Source organism: Pseudophryne corroboree, chromosome 3, assembly GCF_028390025.1.
Source record: "Pseudophryne corroboree isolate aPseCor3 chromosome 3, aPseCor3.hap2, whole genome shotgun sequence".
Taxonomy (NCBI): Eukaryota; Metazoa; Chordata; class Amphibia; order Anura; family Myobatrachidae; genus Pseudophryne; species Pseudophryne corroboree.
In genome coordinates, this window is record NC_086446.1 from 313,367,792 (window position 1) to 313,389,678 (window position 21,887).

Consider the following 21,887-nt stretch of genomic DNA (forward strand, 5'->3'; position numbering starts at 1 on the left):
GGGGCACAGCTACAAGGGGCACAACTACAGGGATCACAACTACTCGGGGCACTGCTACTGGGGGGCACAGCTACTGGGCTCACAACTATTGGGGGCGCCTGCTCCATCCTCCCAGCCAGCAGCAACACTCTCCCCTGTCTGTGCTAACGTCCTTCCGCGTCAGCGAGTGCATAATATTCATTAATTTCTCTCTATTTCTCTCTCTCTCTCTCTCCTCTTGTGGATTACTTCATTTGTAAGTATAATTTTCATTTTTACAGTTACTGGCCCTATTGGATTCTACTGGACAAGTGGACGTGACCGGCGTGGGATGTAGGTAAGTAATCTCTCTCTCATTTATACAGGAACCACCTATTGGATTCTACATGGACAAGTGGACCTTGGGTGTCTGGAGGGGGGGGACCCCTTGATTTAAGGGGTCCCCACTCCTCCAGGGAACCCCGGCCAGGGGTGACTAGTTGGGGAGGTAATGCCACGGCCGCAGGGACCTACATAAATGTGTCCCCCGGCTGTGGCATTATGTCCCTGGCTAGTGGAGCCCGGTGCTGGTTTTAAAAATATGGGGGACCCCTACATCTTTTGTCCCCCGTATTTTTGGAAACAGGACTGGTCTAAGAGCCCGGTGCTGGTTGTCTAAATACGGGGAACCCCTGTCCAATTTTTTCCCAGTATTTAAACACCCAGGACCGGCTCAAGGAGCCCGAGGCTGGTTATACTTAGGAAGGGGGACCTCACGCATTTTTTTTTTTAACCCATTCAGACCCTTCTCCATTAAGTTAATAGAAGCCGTGGACAACAAAATTGCATTTATGTCCTCCTCCCACTCCCTTCCCAGTCCCAAACACTAATTTTTATTTTTTTTCTATAAAAATGTACAATATATCACAAGTATGATGAGCAGGCAGGCAGCGGGCATTGGCGGCATCAGATTGAGATGCAAATTAGTGGCAGAGGGCTGGGTCAGTTGATGGTGGGCAAGTTTGTAAGCCATTGGCGGTGGCAGCAGGCATCGGCTCAGAGGCAGTAGCGGGCATTGGCTCAGCGGCGGTAGGGGTCATCGGCAGAATCCGGCGGACATTATGGCTGTAGTGCCTCACCAGCCACTGACCTCACCGCACGGCACTGGTCTGTACTGTGCATGTGCAACAAAAATGCGTAGTCATATACATTATTCTGGTACATTGACTTGTGTCCCTTGCGTCTGGAGAGGAGAAACATGGGCAGGCAAGCCTAAGCATAGTGCAGTATGCAGGGGCATTTTAAGAGAGGAGGAGACCCGCGTGCAGCCTCCGTTGCGGGCCCCCTCCTCTCTGACAGTATAATGCCAGTCTACTGTGCATGCGCAGGTCTCCGGGAACATGGCGCCTTGTTCCTGGGGACATCTCAAGTATGCATGCGCAATCACTCGGAAATGGTCGCGGCGCCCATTTTCCAAGTGATTTCTGTCTGCTGTGCAGGGCCGCTGTTGTGGGAAATTACAAAGAAACCCTCAAGGCGCCAGAAAATAGTTTACTTATAATGATTGGATAAAATATCCAACTAAAATATCTTGCTGCAATCCTCAAGAACCCTTCTGTAAGAATTCTAATGCAAAATTCAACCACCACTATAAAAAAGAAGATTGCGCAGTGCAGTAAATGAATTGAATATAATAAGGAAATGTAAACTGCCAGTGGTTTTTTAATAAGAATATTTATACTTTATAGCACGTTTTTTAAAAACATATACATAAACAATTATTACAATAAAAATAAAAACATATATGTAATTACTCTCTCAGATACATCCGTATCTCGGTTTTAGCACACACAGGTATGGGTCATTAGGTCGACAAGACTTAGGTCGACCACTATTGGTCGACATGTATTAGGTCGACATTGTCATTAGATCGACGTCTACTAGGTCGACGTGGAAAAAGGTCGACATGATTTTTTTTTTTAAACTTTTTTGGGTGTTGTTTTCTTCGTAAAGTGACGGGGAACCCCAATTAGTGCACCGTGTACCCTCACATGGCGAGTGAACAAGGTGCCTCGCTCTGCTACCGCTGCGCTCGGCACAGGCTACCGTTTCCAATCGTAGTCCACGTGGATCGTAAATTCTGAAAAAGTTCAAAAAATGTACAAAAAAAATGTGAAAAACTCATGTCAACCATTTTCCGTGTCGACCTAGTACATGTCGACCTAATAACCATGTCGACCTAGTGACAATGTCGACCTACTGCATGTCAACCAATAGTGGTCGACCTAATGACTATCGATCTAATGACCATATCCCACACAGACTTGTGACGCATTGAAAAGATACTAAGTTGTAACCGTTTTGTGTGATGACAGTCACTACTGTAATATTTATATGGATGTCCAGAAACTTTGTATCTTATTTCAGTGGCTGGGATATGGACTAAAAAAGTCAGTAAACAATTGGCCAGTAAACAAATGACTTTTGCGTAGCCAGCTGCATTATATACTCACAGCACCAGTTAGCAGTATCACTTTCTCCACGTGTGTGTTAGTCTGCCTGCATACGGAATAACTGCCTTCACTGGGTCAGAATCCCCCCCAGCGGTGAGCAGTGTCTGAGTGCCGTGAATCACAATTCTATAAGCCGAGCGTCCTCGGCTATTTCGGCTACCGCTGTCCTCGCTGCTCGGGCTGCAGCGTGTTTTCCAGAGTTGGCAAGGGAATCCTTGGGTACTGGTGCTTGGTCTATGTCTGAAGCTTCACTAAGCCTCCCCAGTTTCTACAACGGAGTAGTAAGTAATAGTATATCATATGGGTGTAGTTTGTGCGGTGTGGGCCCCAGTGGATCCAGTGTGTACCGCACATACTGCACCCATTATAGAAACTGCCTATTGCAGTATGGACGATGACACATAATAGCAACACAATTAGTAACATAGTAACATAGTCAGTGAGGTTGTAAAAAGACTAGTAGTCCATCAAGTTCATCAAGATGTGAACATACACCCAGACACGCTGTTTACTAGGTTTATATTTTGATGGTGAAATGATTTTATGAGGAGTATCCGCAACACTATCTAACTGCGTCTGTCTGATTGCAGAGGGATAGCAAAACATCAGCATACCTCCCAACATATTGTAATCTTGGTTCAGGAATCTTGCGCATGTTGAAGGGTGCGTGGCCTTTACAGAAGAGGATGTGGCTTAGTGGTAATGCCGAATCTGTGAGCATGCCTTCCATTTTACGTTACTGTGGGGTCATGCCCATGCTCCGGGAGTTGCTGGCCATGTTCCCTGTCGCTCTCTCTCTCGAACAGACACTGTGCGCAGGCACACAGCATATATTCACTACTGCTTTGCTAAGCAGAGCACCCAACTGTCCTGTCCCAACAGAGCACCCAAACCCTGAAAAACAGCCCCATACCATTGTCCCACCAAACTTCACGACATAATGTAATCAGGCAGGTATTGTTCTCCTGGTATTCGTCAAACTTAGACTCGCCCACCTGACTGCCAATCACTCCACAGAACACGTTTCCACTGCACCACAGTCCAGTGTCTGTGTGCTTTACACCACTCCATCCAACGCTTGGCATTGGTGATGAGAGGCTTGCGTGTAACTGCTCAGCTATGGAAACCCATTCCATTAAGCTCCCGTCACACAATTGTTGTGTTTATATTAAATGCCACCGGCAGTTCGGAACTCTTCAGCTATGGAATAAGCAGAGCGTGCACGACTTTAACCCACCATGCGCCATAGCTGTCGTTGACCACGCTTTGTGATTTTACGTGGTCTTCCGCTTCATGGCTGAGTTGCTGTAGTTCCTAAATGCTTCCACTTTCTAATAATATCACTTATAGTTGACCATGGAATATCCAGCAGGGATGAAATTTCACGAACTGTCTTATTGCAAAGGTGGCATCCTACCACAGTACCATGCATGAAGTCACTGAGCTCTTCAGAATTACCCACTTCGTATCACACATTTATGCAAATGGAGACTGCATGGCTAGGTGCTTGATTTTATATACCTGTGGCAACAGGTCTGATTGAAACACCTAAATGTAATAATTAACAGGAGTGGCCAAATGCTTTTGTCCATATAATGAGAGAGAGTGTGTATGTATGTATGTATGTATGTATGTATGTATGTATGTATGTATGTATGTATGTATATATATATATATATATATGAACAGAAAGTATGAGCGCAAACAGACGGTAATATACTTTCTTAAATATGTGTATACATATATAAACACACATAGAAAGTCCAGTAGAACTAAAATGTCCACAGAATTAGATGAGAAACAATGTTCCTTAGGTTCACTGACAACCAATATCGTTTGGAAAGGAAAATTTGTCAGTGTGCACTTCTGGAGCTTCCAGCTGTCGCCTCCCCAATGTTACCCGATCCCGAACGGGTGATAATCCTGACAAAAAATTGAAGAAACAGGGAGCGCCAATAGTGCATTAAAAGAGTACAATGGTTTTTATTTTTTATTTTTTAAAAATCCAGATCGGTCACAAGTAAAAAACCCGTACCATAAAAGGCGGTCAAACCACCGCTTGTATAACCAGCATAAGATTTTACCCCACTGTGCGAAGCAGTATTCTCGATTTCAAATCCACGACGTCAGACCACGCCCGGCGATTGTGACCGATCTGGATTTTTAAAAAATAAAAACCATTGTACTCTTTTAATGCACTATTGGCGCTCCCTGTTTCTTCAATTTTTTGTCATATATATATATATATATATATATATATAGTAAAAGTTGACAATATTTAAAACCCAGTGCAATAGTTAATGTATCCGGACGCAACTCTGCGTCAATTAGCGTACGGCACCTCCGGTGCTATGAATGTGCAAACTCAAACCTGTGAGCATATGGATGCAACTCTGATGAGGAGAAGTGTAGCACTTTACCTTAAATGAACACGGGAAAATAGATACAGAATGCAGTAACCGTTGATCAAACAATAAACACAAATATACAGAAAAATGCAAGTACAGTATAATATCACCAATAGGGGCTTACAGGTAACAGACCAAATACGCTGGTGCCACTGGATCCAGGACTCAGTCGTCTAGCAAGATGACCTCTGAGAAAGGTGACTGAAACCTGGACCAGGTGCGTGTACTTTTATACAATGTTCCAAAAACAGTACAATGGGGAATATAAGATCTTCTTCCATTAGTGCAGGGGCGGGACATATTCAGTACACCGTGGGTCGTTGGTCAGTTCGAACACTGGGCGATGCCTAATCTTGGGATGTGATTACAGTTGTTTACCTCTGAGCTCCCGCCTAAAGACCAGTTCAAACTGACCACAGTATCATACAAGAATATATATGAATCCAGTATCACTAATAACTTGTTGCCGCAATGTGTGACAATATCCTCACAACCACCGGATTAATACTTATGTGACCCTGAAAAATTTAATCCGACACACGGTGTCCTTATGCAGTACTACACACGCATGGCTGAATATCTAATGAAACAATATATATATATATATATATACTGTTGATCAACTGTGTAAAGACTATGTGTAACTCATTGTGTAGGGGGGACAGGTCAGTACTGTGTAAGCCATAAAGCCAGATTAGATAATACATTTGACATATCACTAGTAATTTAAATATCAATGTCTGGTCTGTATTATATTGAATATCACTTAAGATGCACACAAAATTCTGGTATGTGCAGGGGTGTGTTTAAGAATGCAGAGTTTAGAGCACACATTCAGAAGTCTGCATTTCCTTAGCAATTGTGTGGTATCTGGCTTCTTGTCTGTTATACTGCAATTCAGAGACAATGACAGCCCATGAGCAACTGACTCACCACCAAGTCCCAATTGTTCATGCTAACAATTGAGGCAAACATTGGTATTTACACATCCAATCAGTTAAAGGTCTATCTTCCAAGGGCCACTTCTCTCTGCTCATCCTTCTGGACCTCTCCTGTCTTTGACACCGTAGATCATCCTCTCCTCCTGCGCACACTCCAAAACGCTGGCCTCTCTAGCACTGTCCTTGACTGGTTTTCTTCTTACCTCACTAACCGCTCCTTCTGTGTGTCTGCCTCCAGAACCACCTCACACCCTTCCATCCTTCCTGTTGGTGTCCCTCAGGGTTCTGTCCTTGGACCCCTTCTGTTCTCCCTGTACACCTCTTCCCTGGGTGCGCTCATTAACTTCTTTGGCCTTCAATACCACCTCTATGCTGATGACACACAACTCTACCTCTCCTCTCCTGATCTGTCCCCCTCTGTCCTCTCCCAGGTTTTCATCTGCCTCTCCGCAATCTCCTCCTGGATGTCTGAGCGCTCTCTGAAGCTCAACATGGACAAAACTGAACTCCTCATCTTCCCCCCATCCAGAGCAACACCCGCGACCAATATCTCTATCATTGTTGACAACACCACCATCTCCCCCGTTCCCCAACTTCGCTGCTTGGGTGTCACTCTTGACTCCTCCCTCTCCTTTGCACCCCACATCCAAGCTCTGGCACAATCCTGTCATTTCCAGCTACGCAACATTGCTCGTATCAGGCCATATCTCTCCCAGAGTGCAACTAAACTCATCATCCACTCACTGGTCATCTCACGACTTGACTACTGCAATGTTCTCCTCACTGGCCTCGCTTGCTCCCATCTTGCTCCCCTCCAATCTGTCCTAAACTCTGCAGCTAGGCTTATCTTCTTCTCCCGCCGCACCACATCTGCCACTCCCCTTCGCCAAAATCTACACTGGCTCCCATTCCCCTACAGAATCCTCTTCAAACTCCTCACCCTCACATACAAGGCCATCTCTAATTTCACTGCTCCCTACATCTCCAACCTCCTCTACCTTCATACTCCCTCCCGCCTCCTACGGTCGACCAGTGACCGTCGCCTCTCCACTGCCCTGGTCACTGCTTCCCATGCTTGTGTTCAAGACTATGCCCGTGCTGCTCCCCTTCAGTGGAACGCACTCGCCCACTCCATTAGACTCTCCCCGACCTTGCAAAGCTTCAAACGGGCACTAAAAACCCACTTATTCATCAAAGCATACCCTCCCGATGCATAACCCAGTCCTGAAGCTGCGCCTCCACCCCCTTGCCTCATGCCGTGAACATCTCAGCTTTGCTTGCACACTGCCATCAGGCTAACTCCCGCTTGCCTGCACCTCTTGTCATCTGTCTGTCGCCCCTCCCCACTAGATTGTTAGCTCTTCAGAGCAGGGCCCTCTTTCCTCTTGTTATCTAAGCCCTCGTCTCAACACATTTCACTCGCAGCTCTCCCCTACTCAAAGACCATCTTTACCCTGCAAGTAAAGGCTCATCTCCATCTATGGCCACCAGCCTCTAGTAGTACGATGATCAATCCCTCAATACTTACATCTTAGCTGTATTATGTCTTGAGAATGTGTGGTGCTCTATGTTACCTGTACACTATTTCTGTTATTTGTTTACTGTAATGCTATGTTTTGTCTCCCTGTACTGTCCTTTGTACGGCGCTGCGAAACACATGTGGCACCTTATAAATAAAATGTAATAATAATAATAATAATAATGAATAAAGGAATACCACATTTTATGACCCAATGCCTGTTTGGACAGAAACATTTGCTATGTGTTACAGTATGATATTTATTAACAAATGCATCTTCTACTGTACTGTGCACAGTAACTCACCACTATGGTCATTCACGCCCCACCGTATTACCTATAGCATGCGTCATAGACGCGTCCATTAGTTAATGCCATAGTGTATTCGAAATATCAAAACATGCAATTTGACTTTGACAATGTGTGTGTGTGTGTGTGTGTGTGTGTGTGTGTGTGTGTGTGTGTGTGTGTGTGTGTAAAATAGTGAAATAGTGACAATATGGGGTATTTAGCTCAGTAGAGTCTCTGGAGGTGCAATGTTTAGCTGCTCAAATCAGGTCAATATACAGCTTTTTCAAGTTTTCTGCCTTGTGTGGGTGGATATCTCCAGACCCACACAGCATCCATTCCTCACTATTGCCACCTTGTTTGATATTTCCACTATATAAATATATAATGATGTAATGGTTAGCATTACTGCCTCTCAGCACTGAGGTCATGGGTTCGATTCCCACCATGGCTCTAACTCTGCAGTTTGTATATTCTCCCTATGCTTGCATGGGTTTCCTCCGGGTACTCTGGTTTTCTCCCACAATCCAAAAATATACTGGTAGGTTAATTGGCTCCCAACAAATTAACCTTAGTGTGAATGTGTGTGTGTGTGTGTGTGTGTGTGTGTGTGTGTGTGTGTATACATGTAAGCTCCACCGGGGCAGGGACTGATGTGAGTGGGAAAATATTCTCTGTAAAGTGCTGTGGAACATGTATGTGCTATATAAATAACTGGAAATAAATTATATATATATATATATATATATATATATATATATATATATATATATATATATATATATATATATATATATATAGTGGAGGGATAAAGGTACCGGCGACCAATGTTGTGTAAATATGCAAATAATTAATATTAAAAGCTTAAGATTTATGAGCCAAAAAATATAAAATCGAACAAACAGTTTTAATAGCATCAGACTTACCCTTTGAAGAAGTCTGATGTGACGAAACGCGTTGGGTTCCCTGCAGTGACCCCCTTGCCTATTTTAAAGCTAAGTCTCTTACCTTGTTACCTTTTTACCTGATTCGGATATTATATGACCTTTTATGTATTCTATCTATATATGCTATTAAAACTGTTTGTTCGATTTTATATTTTTTGGCTCATAAATCTTAAGCTTTTAATATTAATTATTTGCATATTTACACAACATTGGTCGCCGGTACCCTTATCCCTCCACTATATCTTTTCTCTGGCAGCACCGTACTAGTGCTGCACCCTTAAGGGGTGGCTGACACCTCTAACAAGGTGGTTGTGTATCTTATACCTTTTTATTACATCATATATCCTTTTATTACAACATATAAATCAAGTTAGTACTGAGACTATACCCCACAAGTGGCGCTGTATCACCCTTTTGCAATATATATATATATATATATATATATATATATATATATATATATAAGTTGTAACACTGTAAGGGTACAAGGTGCCGTTTCCTGGGGTAAATGGCAGCACGCAGCAGCTGAGGAATCACACAAGTCCAGTTTGTGGTGCAACTGGCCACAGCCAGTTTTATTAAACAGAAAATAAAACACCAAAAGAAAATACCTTGCCTGTCCGGCACTAACTAAACACAAGACGTTCCTAACTATCACTAAACAACAACACAGAGTTCTCCAGTAAACACTGTATAGCTCACTTGTATAAGGAAGCTCCTCTCACAGAGATTCTGCAGTCTCTCCCCAGGCAATCTGCACACACTAATCAGGATAGCAGCCCTAAAAGGCTCTTGCACAGCTGAAAGCCCTGATTAGCCCTCTGTGAGGCCAAAGACCCGAACTGGGCCCAATGTCTGGAACTTGCCCTATCTCTCTTTCAGGGCCCTTATCCAGCTTTTCCAATACACTAAAAAGGTTCTGACAAAACAAAACATTTTCCTAGAAGTTTTCATTTTTCTAATACATGTAAGACAAGAACCTGGGACAAACATACCTGCCCTCAGGCTCAAACACTATTCCAGTGTTCTTGTCACAATATATATATATATATACATATATATATAGCAATATCAATGTATATATCAATGTATGAAGCATCCTCTTAATATCCCTTTAGTACCTCCATGCTCTATTTTATGAAAAGCTGTTGTGTACTTCATTGTTTCTATAATATATTATGGTCATTCTATCTGTTAAGCGCCTTGAATCCTATTGGAGAAAGAGCGGTATGTAAATAAAAGTATTATTATTATTATTAGATGTATTCATTTAAAATCAATATAAAACAGAAGGGTGAGAGTCGTCAACTTAAGTAAATACTACATTGATAAATGTACGTCTAAAGAGATTATTTTGTTCTACTCACTACACACTGTCTTATATGCTCAGTTTGTTCCTAAATACCTCCATTGTTCATTCAAACCTACACAACATTCTTTAACACAGAAGACAAACAGACACTTGGTGCAAGACTAGCCTTGTTGCTGGGGTGGCTGCTGCCAGAGCATGCTTTTTCTTATATGGCCACATCTATTTTGCACAAACTGCACAGCTGCAGTACCAAGACCTACCTATCTAGATGCAAAAATGTACCTAACTTCATGTATGTGGAGACAACTATCATATCATGCAATAACTTTTACTTTACTATGTCATTTTAGTTTCTCCCTCTTTCCGTCTCTCTTCAGCATTCCTCCTTCTCTTTCTGCCCTTCTTAGGCAATCTCTCTTTTCCCCCTCATCATGTTTCATATTAGCACTTGAATTTGTTTAGCATTACCTTTTTTCTTGTCATTGTTACTACTGTACAATACATTTTGATATGGCCTTACTTTTTATCCTCTACAGGGTGATTTTCTTTTCTGTATTTGGCCTGTGCATCCTAGTGTGCTCTTTTCCATTTTACTATAGTGTTATATAATATAATTGTGGATAATGTGATGTTGATATTGTGTGATTGACAGGAGTGTCTGTACTCTCACCATGAGTGCATACCTACCCAACTTTACCATAGTTGAAAGAGGGACTCCGTGCCCGGTGAGGAAAAGGGGTGTGACTTTAGAAAAGGGGACATATCTTTGGAGAAAGGGCGTCACTATGGCTGCATGGCCAGCGCTCTGTGAGCTGCTGGCGTGCCCCCAGTCCCTCTGCCTTTGTGAATGAAAGCTGTGTGCGCATGTGCACAGCATCTATTCACCGCTGCTCTACAGAAGAGCAGCGAGTGCAGGAGCCTCCCAACTGCCCCCAACCACCACAGGATTTGGCGTCCCACGGGTGGGACAGACCCAAAAAACGTGACTGTCCCGTGAAAATCGGGACAGGTTGGAGGTGTGATAGTGGCATATGATAAGTAAGTTTGGAGATTGTAGATGTGTGTTATGCCTGAACTGTCTGGGAGTAACATCACTGTCACATGTGGTCAGAGTTCAGACCAACTGTCCCTAAATTCCAAAGTGATGACATCATTTTTAGAACTTTTCAGCTATATATATATATATATATATATATATATATATATATATATATATATATATAAACGTGCAAAAGGAGGTGGCACTCGGAGGCTTGAATACAATTGCAAGTGGTGCTTTTTAATTCGACGTTTCGGGCATCAGCCCGTCATCAGGAGTCCTGATGAAGGGCTGATGCCCGAAACGTCGAATTAAAAAGCACCACTTGCAATTGTATTCAAGCCTCCGAGTGCCACCTCCTTTTGCACGTTCATTGTGGGCCGCCATACCCGTGGGAGGCACCGGAGCACTATTCTTGCCTGAGACACTAGTGCCGGATTCTTGGATCCATATAATATTATATATATATATATATATATATATATATATATATATATATATATATATATATATATAGAAGTTTGTTTATAGGTCGGTGCGCTTATCCAACGTTCAGAAGATCCCTTTCCTAAGGAGGGATTCACCGAATTGTTTATAAGCTGCGACTCGATTAGTCGTATCTGGGTTCGTATCTTCAGCCTTCCTGCAGGGATTCTATACCAAAAAACACCTCCCAAACCTCTTTGGTGGCAGCTCGGTTCTTCAGTGTATGACCTAGGTCAGTTCAGTCGTGCAATTCTGTGGAAGTAGGGAAGAAGAACAAGCGCCATATGGTGTAGTAATTTTAGGACACAAATGTGACCGAAAGCTAGATAAAATTTGGTAAGTACCGGATAACGTCTTGGTGTTAGGCCTGTCAAACTCAGTCTTTCACATCGGCTGTCCCCACCTATAAGGAGACAGAAATTGTCGCCGTATAGTGAAGTACCTTTGTAAACAGTTTAGGGTGTTCCCCCCTATATTAAGCGTACCACATCAATATTCAAATATAGCATGTAGGATATGCTTATATCCAGTAGATTCAGGTAGGTCCGGTAGGTGTGCTCCTTCAAAAAATTCCCAGTCACTGCACTGTATGATCAGGCAATGTTTAATAACAAAAAAATATATATAATAAAAAATACTTTAAACACAATAAATAAATGAATAAATAATAAGTCTTAGCTTAGTGGTACAGGCAGTGGGTAGGTCAGTCAGGTTTCTCAGAAACCTGACTGACCTACCCACTGCCTGTACCACTAAGCTAAGACTTATTATTTATTCATTTATTTATTGTGTTTAAAGTATTTTTTATTATATATATTTTTTTGTTATTAAACATTGCCTGATCATACAGTGCAGTGACTGGGAATTTTTTGAAGGAGCACACCTACCGGACCTACCTGAATCTACTGGATATAAGCATATCCTACATGCTATATTTGAATATTGATGTGGTACGCTTAATATAGGGGGGAACACCCTAAACTGTTTACAAAGGTACTTCACTATACGGCGACAATTTCTGTCTCCTTATAGGTGGGGACAGCCGATGTGAAAGACTGAGTTTGACAGGCCTAATACCAAGACGTTATCCGGTACTTACCAAATTTTATCTAGCTTTCGGTCACATTTGTGTCCTAAAATTACTACACCATATGGCGCTTGTTCTTCTTCCCTACTTCCACATATATATATATATATATATATATATATATTTTCCAAAAACTTGCCCCGTCACTCCTCTAAAGTAGCTGGCTGTGGTGCCCTTCCTTGTGAACCAGCAGGCCCACCGGTATGTAGACAAAGAAATTAGGTGGCACTCACAGGCTTGTAATAAACGTGAAAACTCCGTGAGGAGATTTATTGTGCAAAAACAGTAACGTTTCGGGGACGTGTCCCCTTCCTCAGACAATTGAATCGTAACACATGCAATGTATAAATAGTGTACAGTGACCCCACTTACCCCCTTCATCATGACTCCCAGCTGCGTGGACCACGGCTTGCCTCGGCGCCTCCCGACCCGCACTTCCGGTTTCGGCGTCACCGCCCAGCCGGAAGTGACGCATGCGGGCTTCGCCGGTCACCATGGAGACGCGCCGGGAGCCCTGTCAATGCAGAAACAAAAACAAAACAAGACACAATTAATTACAGTGAGAAAATGACACATAATAAAGCAGCGCTCGGTCAGAGCTAGAGTGTCAGAAAAACCAATAACAAATGAAAACACTATTAAAACACAAACATCTAAAAACAGGAATAGTGTTAAAAAAATGTTTAAAAGTGACCAGTGAGTCAGGTGCTGTGTAAAAAATTACTCTTTTCTTCTAATAAATAGACCTGGGTGGCAAAGAGCCCGAATGGCTCCTAATCTGCAGGGCAGTATACATGTGTCGGTGGTATAGGTTAACCCTCAACTGTGAAATCTGTCACTAAAAGGCCCTACTCATTCTCAGAAGTAGTTCTTGGGTCGGCGTACTTAAAATTGATAGCCACAGACTTTGGACTCATGCCGATCTGGAATGATTCATAGAAAATTGATTAGTCCAAGGGACTCATTTAACCCTTTAGGGGCTAGGCAATCCAGGCGGTAGATCCACCTGGATTCCAACTGCACGACGTGTTCATTTTTCTTAGTGGGAGATTCCTTTCCCCATCCACATACCGGCCAGAGATTGAAGATAGGGTGGCCACTTACCTGCACGTCCCGTTTTGTCATCTACATAATAGTGTGCCCGTGTGGGCTCTATTATGTGGGCAAAACGGAGTGCCAATTAAAAGTCAGACTTACTCAACATAGGTCAGCCATACGAGCAGCATTGGCAGCAGGGACTAGTGACCAACCGGTTGCTAGACACTTTGCCACAAAGCACCATACCTTGGCTAGTCTGAGATATAGGGCCATTGACCATGTACCAGCATCTCTAAGGGGTGGCGATAGGGGAAAAAAATTGTTGCAGTTGGAATCCAGGTGGATCTACCGCCTGGATTGCCTAGCCCCTAAAGGGTTAAATGAGTCCCTTGGACTAATCAATTTTCTATGAATCATTCCAGATCGGCATGAGTCCAAAGTCTGTGGCTATCAATTTTAAGTACGCCGACCCAAGAACTACTTCTGAGAATGAGTAGGGCCTTTTAGTGACAGATTTCACAGTTGAGGGTTAACCTATACCACCGACACATGTATACTGCCCTGCAGATTAGGAGCCATTCGGGCTCTTTGCCACCCAGGTCTATTTATTAGAAGAAAAGAGTAATTTTTTACACAGCACCTGACTCACTGGTCACTTTTAAACATTTTTTTAACACTATTCCTGTTTTTAGATGTTTGTGTTTTAATAGTGTTTTCATTTGTTATTGGTTTTTCTGACACTCTAGCTCTGACCGAGCGCTGCTTTATTACGTGTCATTTTCTCACTGTAATTAATTGTGTCTTGTTTTGTTTTTGTTTCTGCATTGACAGGGCTCCCGGCGCGTCTCCATGGTGACCGGCGAAGCCCGCATGCGTCACTTCCGGCTGGGCGGTGACGCCGAAACCGGAAGTGCGGGTCGGGAGGCGCCGAGGCAAGCCGTGGTCCACGCAGCTGGGAGTCATGATGAAGGGGGTAAGTGGGGTCACTGTACACTATTTATACATTGCATGTGTTACGATTCAATTGTCTGAGGAAGGGGACACGTCCCCGAAACGTTACTGTTTTTGCACAATAAATCTACTCACGGAGTTTTCACGTTTATTACAAGCCTGTGAGTGCCACCTAATTTCTTTGTCTATATATATATATATATATATATATATATATATATATATATATATATATATATATATATATATATATATATATATATATACACACACATACATACAGTATGCAGGTGGATCAATCAGAACCTCCTCTCATGTTAAATATTTCCTTTACATCCTTTCACTCTAACACATACCTCCCAATCCATATGTCCTGATTTCCACAGTACAGTGCCAATTTCAGGTTACTTTCACATAGTCAGAACCTTAATCCCAATTTCTGGGTGCCTCCTTTGTGTGTACAGTCAAATTAATACTGTTTTAGGATGATGGGACACATGCCTATTGTATAGTATCTACTTTACAGACTATAGATGATCCTTGCAGAAAATCTAGAGAGATTGGAGGTGTGGGGGCATGACTGTATTTATATCTTCTCATCGCAATTTACTGCTTCAGACAGCAGAGTGGAAAGGAAGGGGTCCAGATTTGCCAGGAATAGCATCATCAAGCCCTTAGGCAATCATCTTCACTGGAAAAGTGGCTGGCATCTGGGAGGCTGATTTACTCTCATGGAGTGAGGAATAACTGTAGCTGGGTACACACTAGGACAACAGGGATTTGTTCCGACATAGGAACGAATCCCCGTCAGCCCAGAACGCCCGAACACACTGGGGCAATGGTAATGAAGGAGGGAACGACCATGTTCCGTACTTCATTAACAGAACACAGGAGGCTAGCAATGGATGCTTGGTTTGATGTGCAGCACATCAAACCAATCATCTGTCGCATATGACCACGGGAGCGCGCATTCCTGGGTACACACTGCGCGATATAGTGCACCAAAACTGCATTTTTGGGAGTTCCCTGCCTTACTCCCAAAAATACAAAACTCTTTTGAACATTCTGGGGAGTAAGTAAGTATGTAAAGATGGTTGGTTGCAGCACAGAAATTCCGTTTTAAGCATTCACACTATAATGTAGTCCCATTTTGGACTTTGTTAGAAAGGTCTTTACTGGAATATTAAATATATATATATATATATATATATATATATATATATATATATATATACACATATACACTGCTCAAAAAAATAAAGGGAACACTAAAATAACACATCCAAGATCTGAATGAATGAAATATTCTTATTAAATACTTTGTTCTTTACATAGTTGAATGTGCTGACAACAAAATCACACAAAAATTATCAATGGAAATCAAATTTATTAACCCATGGAGGTCTGGATTTGGAGTCACCCTCAAAATTAAAGTGGAAAAACACACTACAGGCTGATCCAACTTTGATGTAATGTCCTTAAAACAAGTCAAAATGAGGCTCAGTAGTGTCTGTGGCCTCCTCGTGCCTGTATGACCTCCCTACAATGCCTGGGCATGCTCCTGATGAGGTGGCGGATGGTCTGAGGGATCTCCTCCAAGACCTGGACTAAAGCATCCGCCAACTCCTGGACAGTCTGTGGTGCAACGTGACATTGGTTGATGGAGCGAGACATGAAGTCCCAGATGTGCTCAATTGGATTCAGGTCTGGGGAACGGGCGGGCCAGTCCATAGCATCAATGCCTTCGTCTTGCATGAACTGCTGACACACTCCAGCCACATGAGGTCTAGCATTGTCTTGCATTAGGAGGAACCCAGGGCCAACCGCACCAGCATATGGTCTCACAAGGGGTCTGAGGATCTCATCTCGGTACCTAATGGCAGTCAGGCTACCTCTGGCGAGCACATGGAGGGCTGTGCGGCCCCCCAAAGAAATGCCACCCCACACCATTACTGACCCACTGCCAAACCGGTCATGCTGGAGGATGTTGCAGGCAGCAGAACGTTCTCCTTGGCGTCTCCAGACTCTGTCACGTCTGTCACATGTGCTCATTGAGAACCTGCTTTCATCTGTGAAGAGCACAGGGCGCCAGTGGCGAATTTGCCAATTTTGGTGTTTTCTGGCAAATGCCAAACGTCCTGCACGGTGTTGGGCTGTAAGCACAACCCCCACCTGTGGGCTTCGGGCCCTCATACCACCCTCATGGAGTCTGTTTCTGATCGTTTGAGTAGACACATGCACATTTGTGGCTTGCTGGAGGTCATTTTGCAGGGCTCTGGCAGTGCTCCTCCTGTTCCTCCTTGAACAAAGGCGGAGGTAGCGGTCCTGCTGCTGGGTTGTTGCCCTCCTACGGCCTCCTCCACATCTCCTGATGTACTGGCCTGTCTCCTGGTAGCGCCTCCATGCTCTGGACACTACTATATTTTGTTTTCACATTAACTTCAAATAGCAACTGGTACTATCCACCCATGTATTCAAGGTCAAATACATTAAAAAAGACTCTTTATTCCAATTTTTCTGAAGTTTAGTCCAGGGGGCCGTGCAAACCTCTGGATTGTGGAAACCTTCAGGGAACATCAGAGACCGCCATTGTTTGGACTTAAGAACAACCAGCCATTTCATCAAAACACATTGGGATTTCTCAGAATCAAAAACTTGGTTCCAGGCACCATCCAAGCAGGATATACCCACCTGCGGTCAAACCACACTGAGTATGCCCAACCTCGTCTGATCTTGGAAGCCAAGCACTGTGGGCCAGGTCAGTACCTGGTTGGGAGACCACCAGGGAATACTTGGTACTGCAGGTATTTATATCCAAATCCAGGACACAAGACCTGGAACCAAAGTATTATTCTGTGATAAGTCATCTATTGATACATTACTAATTATAATTGTGGAGCCCAGCTTATCAGATTTGTGAATATTCCTTTCTTCCACTACATTGGTATTCTTACCAGCAAATTGCATTTTACTATTATTTGGAAGAAGAAAACAATAAAATTATATTGTTGACAGGATTTATCCTTTTCAATATCGGAGACATACATATAATTTCGCGCAACGGAGCTATTTAGTTTGATTTATATCATCTAACCCTAACCAATTATTTTTCTTTTGGGATAGATACCATTCTATGACAATTGCGTATTAACAATACTGATACCTGCTTTTTGCCTCATAGCCATTTTTTTTAGAGGACTACTAATAAAAGTTAAATTTTAACCATTACAAGATTAACCATTACTTATCAATAAAAGTGTGCCCCAGAAAAGACATATAGTCTTTCTTTTCTCTTTTGGCTCCTGTACTACACAGGAACCATACACTTTCCTTAGACCAGTTTACTGAACTATCTCTGGGAGCACCGCCAACCTAGTGCCAAATAGTAATTATTTGTTTTTCTCTATGGCCATATGTTGGTTTATTTTAGAGCTATAGCTTAAAATTACAATCTATACAGTACCAAGTATTTCATTAAGAGATCCTGTGCAGACTCCACCAGACCCTTCTCTAGACATCTTTTCAAAATTATCTTATGCAATTCAGATGTTGCCAATAAAATTGTTACGCTCATATGTGGTCTTGCTTACTAGGCTATTTCTTTAACATGTTTGGAGCAATAAACTGCCCAGAATTGCACATGCCAAATTCAAAGCATTCAGGAAATATGAAGGTGTGGGCTTCCTTGCCAGTTTCTTACATGTAGTGCATTTATGATACATTATGTATGGTGTAGATTGTGTCTTATTGGCATCTTTTTCCCCAGAGGTGCTTTTTCATTCTCCATAGGCTGAAACCCCCACCCCCTCCTTCTATTTTAAATAATATACTGTTTCTTGACATCATCTTGCTTGGTGCTGCATACATAAAAAACTAAACAGGAAACCTAGACATTCTAAACTTATACCACCGTGGGGTAACTCTCTGTTCCCACCAGCATTGGACGATTCCACATACCTGAGACTAAGTTTAAAGGAATACGGTCCACAGATGTTTTTGACCCTGTTATTAAGTTTGATGTATTATAACAGACATTCTACCCTTCCATACATTGACCTAGAAACACAAAATAAAATCTTTCAGCTCTTTGAGTATACAGATTGGTTTCTTCACAGAAAGTTAGCCTTGGCACTTTAGATTTCTGTGTTCATGTAAGAGAATATTAATGGCAGTTTTATGTGGGTACAAGGATTGCTTTTGAAGACACCATTAAATGTATGTAAAGGAATGTTTGAACACGTGACATTTGGATTTCCCTTTGCCCCTCCCTTTTGTATTTTTCCTTCGTCTCATCCTGTTTGTCCAGCATGGATCATTTACAGTGTTTTAGATCCTTGACTATATTTTTCCTGGATTGGAAACGGGATGCTGGTGGTCAGAATACTTACCCCAGCATCCTGACTGCCATAATCCCGACAGGGCCATGTACGTAAACTAACCCTAATGATGGGTACACACTGATAGATATATCTGCCGAGCAATTGATTGGCAGATATATCTATGGACGGATCGGTAAGTGTGCTGTGCATACACACTGCCTGATCTGTCGGGGACTGACATCATGAACTGGGTGGGTGTGTACAAACGCTAGCCCAGTTCAGCTGTTAATCACCGCCGGCTGCTGCAGCATGTGTACGGGCGGTCGGCCGACCGCACGTACACACACATCAATGTGCCAATATATTGGCCATCGGCTGTGCTGCGGGGCCGACGCGATATGTCTGTGAACGACAGAGTTCACAGACATATCGCCCGTACACAATGGCCGATGGACCAGCGATATATCGGCCGTTCAATAGAACGGCCGATATATCGGCCAGTGTCTACCCACATTAACCCTTCCCACAGCCTAACCCTCCCCGGCACACTTACATTTGAGATTCCGGTGATGGCATTCTGACAGGTGTTGGGATTCCAGCACTGGTCTCCTGACCGCTGGCATCCCGTATGCCGGGATACCAATTACATCTCATTTTCCCTTCTGTAATGTATTAATTACAGTCAGGTCTCTATCAACATTGTTCTTATCTAAGTGATACAAGAATGAATGCTACTTTTTTGGAATGCATTATCCGGGATAACGCAATATGTACTACCTTTACACTTGATGCTGTGATCATTTTACAGTTACCTCTAGCTAGGCTGAGATTTTATTTTCTGTATATGGTATTGCTCAACCTGTATTATGACTGTGATTGAACTCATGGAAATTGGAACTATTTACTATATTTTGTACATTTGTGCAAAAAAAACCACATACTTTAAAAGTTTGGAATTTGCTTATAAGGAAATTAAATTAGTTATTATTTTAAAGAATGATGTTAAAACGTATTTAATACAATAGATAAAGAGCAGGAAGTTACCAACAGGATGGCATTTCCTACAGAAATACCTGGTAAAAATGATTGTCAAAGTACCCCAGTAAATATGTGATAATATAACATATGTCAAAGTTATAAATTCTAATTATATAATTATAATTAGACTGTCATTCACATTCTAAAACATGAAGTAAGGTACAATGTGGACTACCAAAATTTGGACATTAGGCAAAAATATTTTTAATATGAATATGAATAGTAGGTACACTTGTAAATAAAATCTTGTATGTAATCTTGTAACAGCAAATCAATTATCTGTGATGCAGCTGAGCAATATTGCTACTTTTACTGCACCCCCTATGGCAATGTTGTGCCCAAGATGGGCTGCTATTCTGATGGCATGCTGTAACTATTGCTACTGATTGAATTGCCCTCTTAGATGATTAAGGGGCAAATTCAGTAAGGATTGCAAAAAATAAGATTTTACTTACCGGTAAATCTATTTCTCGTAGTCCGTAGAGGATGCTGGGGACTCCGTAAGGACCATGGCGATAGACGGGCTCCGCAGGAGACCTGGGCACTTTAAGAAAGAATTTAGTTCCTGGTGTGCACTGGCTCCTCCCTCTATGCCCCTCCTCCAGACCTCAGTTAGAGAAACTGTGCCCAGAGGAGATGGACAGTACAAGGAAAGGATTTTGTTAATCCAAGGGCAAGATTCATACCAGCCACACCAATCACACCGTATAACTTGTGATAACTACCCAGTTAACAGTATGAAAGCAACATATCATCAGTGCAAGACCGATGCAACTATAACGTAACCCTTATTGAAGCAATAACTATATACAAGTATTGCAGAAGAAGTCCGCACTTGGGACGGGCGCCCAGCATCCTCTACGGACTACGAGAAATAGATTTACCGGTAAGTAAAATCTTATTTTCTCTAACGTCCTAGAGGATGCCGGGGACTCCGTAAGGACCATGGGGATTATACCAAAGCTCCCAAACGGGCGGGAGAGTGCGGATGACTCTGCAGCACCGATTGAGCAAACATGAGGTCCTCCTCAGCCAGGGTATAGAATTTTGCAAAAGTGTTTGAACCCGACCAAGTAGCAGCTCGACACAGCTGTAGTGCCGAGACCCCCCGGGCAGCCGCCCAAGAAGAGCCCACCTTCCTAGTGGAATGGGCCTTGACCGATTTTGGTAACGGCAATCCAGCCGTAGAATGCGCTTGCTGAATCGTGTTACAAATCCAGCAAGCAATAGTTTGCTTTGAAGCAGGGGCACCAATCTTGTTGGATGCATACAGGACAAACAGCGCTTCAGTTTTCCTGACTCTAGCCATTCTGGCCACGTAAATTTTCAAAGCCCTGACCACATCAAGTAACTCGGAATCCTCCAAGTCACGTGTAGCCACAGGCACCACAATAGGTTGGTTCATATGAGAAGATGATACCACTTTCGGCAGAAATTGTGAACGGGTCCGCAATTCTGCTCTATCCATATGGAAAACCAGATAGGGGCTTTTATGTGACAAAGCCGCTAATCTGACACACGTCTAGCCGAAGCCAAGGCTAATAACATGACCACCTTCCACGCGAGATATTTTAACTCCGCCGTTTTAAGTGGTTCAAACCAGTGTGACTTTAGGAAACTTAACACCACGTTAAGATCCCAAGGTGCCACCGGAGGCACAAAAAGGAGGCTGGATACGCAGCACTCCTTTTACAAACGTCTGAACTTCTGGTAGAGAAGCCAACTCTTTTTGAAAGAAAATGGATAGGGCCGAAATCTGAACCTTAATGGAGCCTAAGTTTTAGGCCCAAATTCACTCCAGTTTGTAGGAAGTGAAGGAAACGGCCCAGATGGAATTCTTCCGTAGGAGCATTCCTGGCCTCACACCAAGAAACATATTTTCGCCATATACGGTGATAATGTTAAGATGTCACGTCCTTCCTAGCCTTTATCAGCGTAGGAATGACCTCATCCGGAATGCCTTTTTCCGCTAGGATCCGGCGTTCAACCGCAATGCCGTCAAACGCAGCCGAGGTAAGTCTTGGAACAGACATGGGCCCTGTTG

General features: G+C 42.9%; 1 protein-coding gene and 1 pseudogene across 3 annotated transcripts in view; one reads left to right on the forward strand and one right to left on the reverse strand.

Moving 5' to 3' along the window:
- CAVIN1 (caveolae associated protein 1) overlaps positions 1 to 21,887 on the reverse strand; it is a 222,930-nt gene that overhangs the window by 105,116 nt on the left and 95,927 nt on the right. The window lies entirely within an intron of this gene.
- On the forward strand, positions 17,176 to 17,293 carry LOC134897164 (5S ribosomal RNA; annotated as a pseudogene).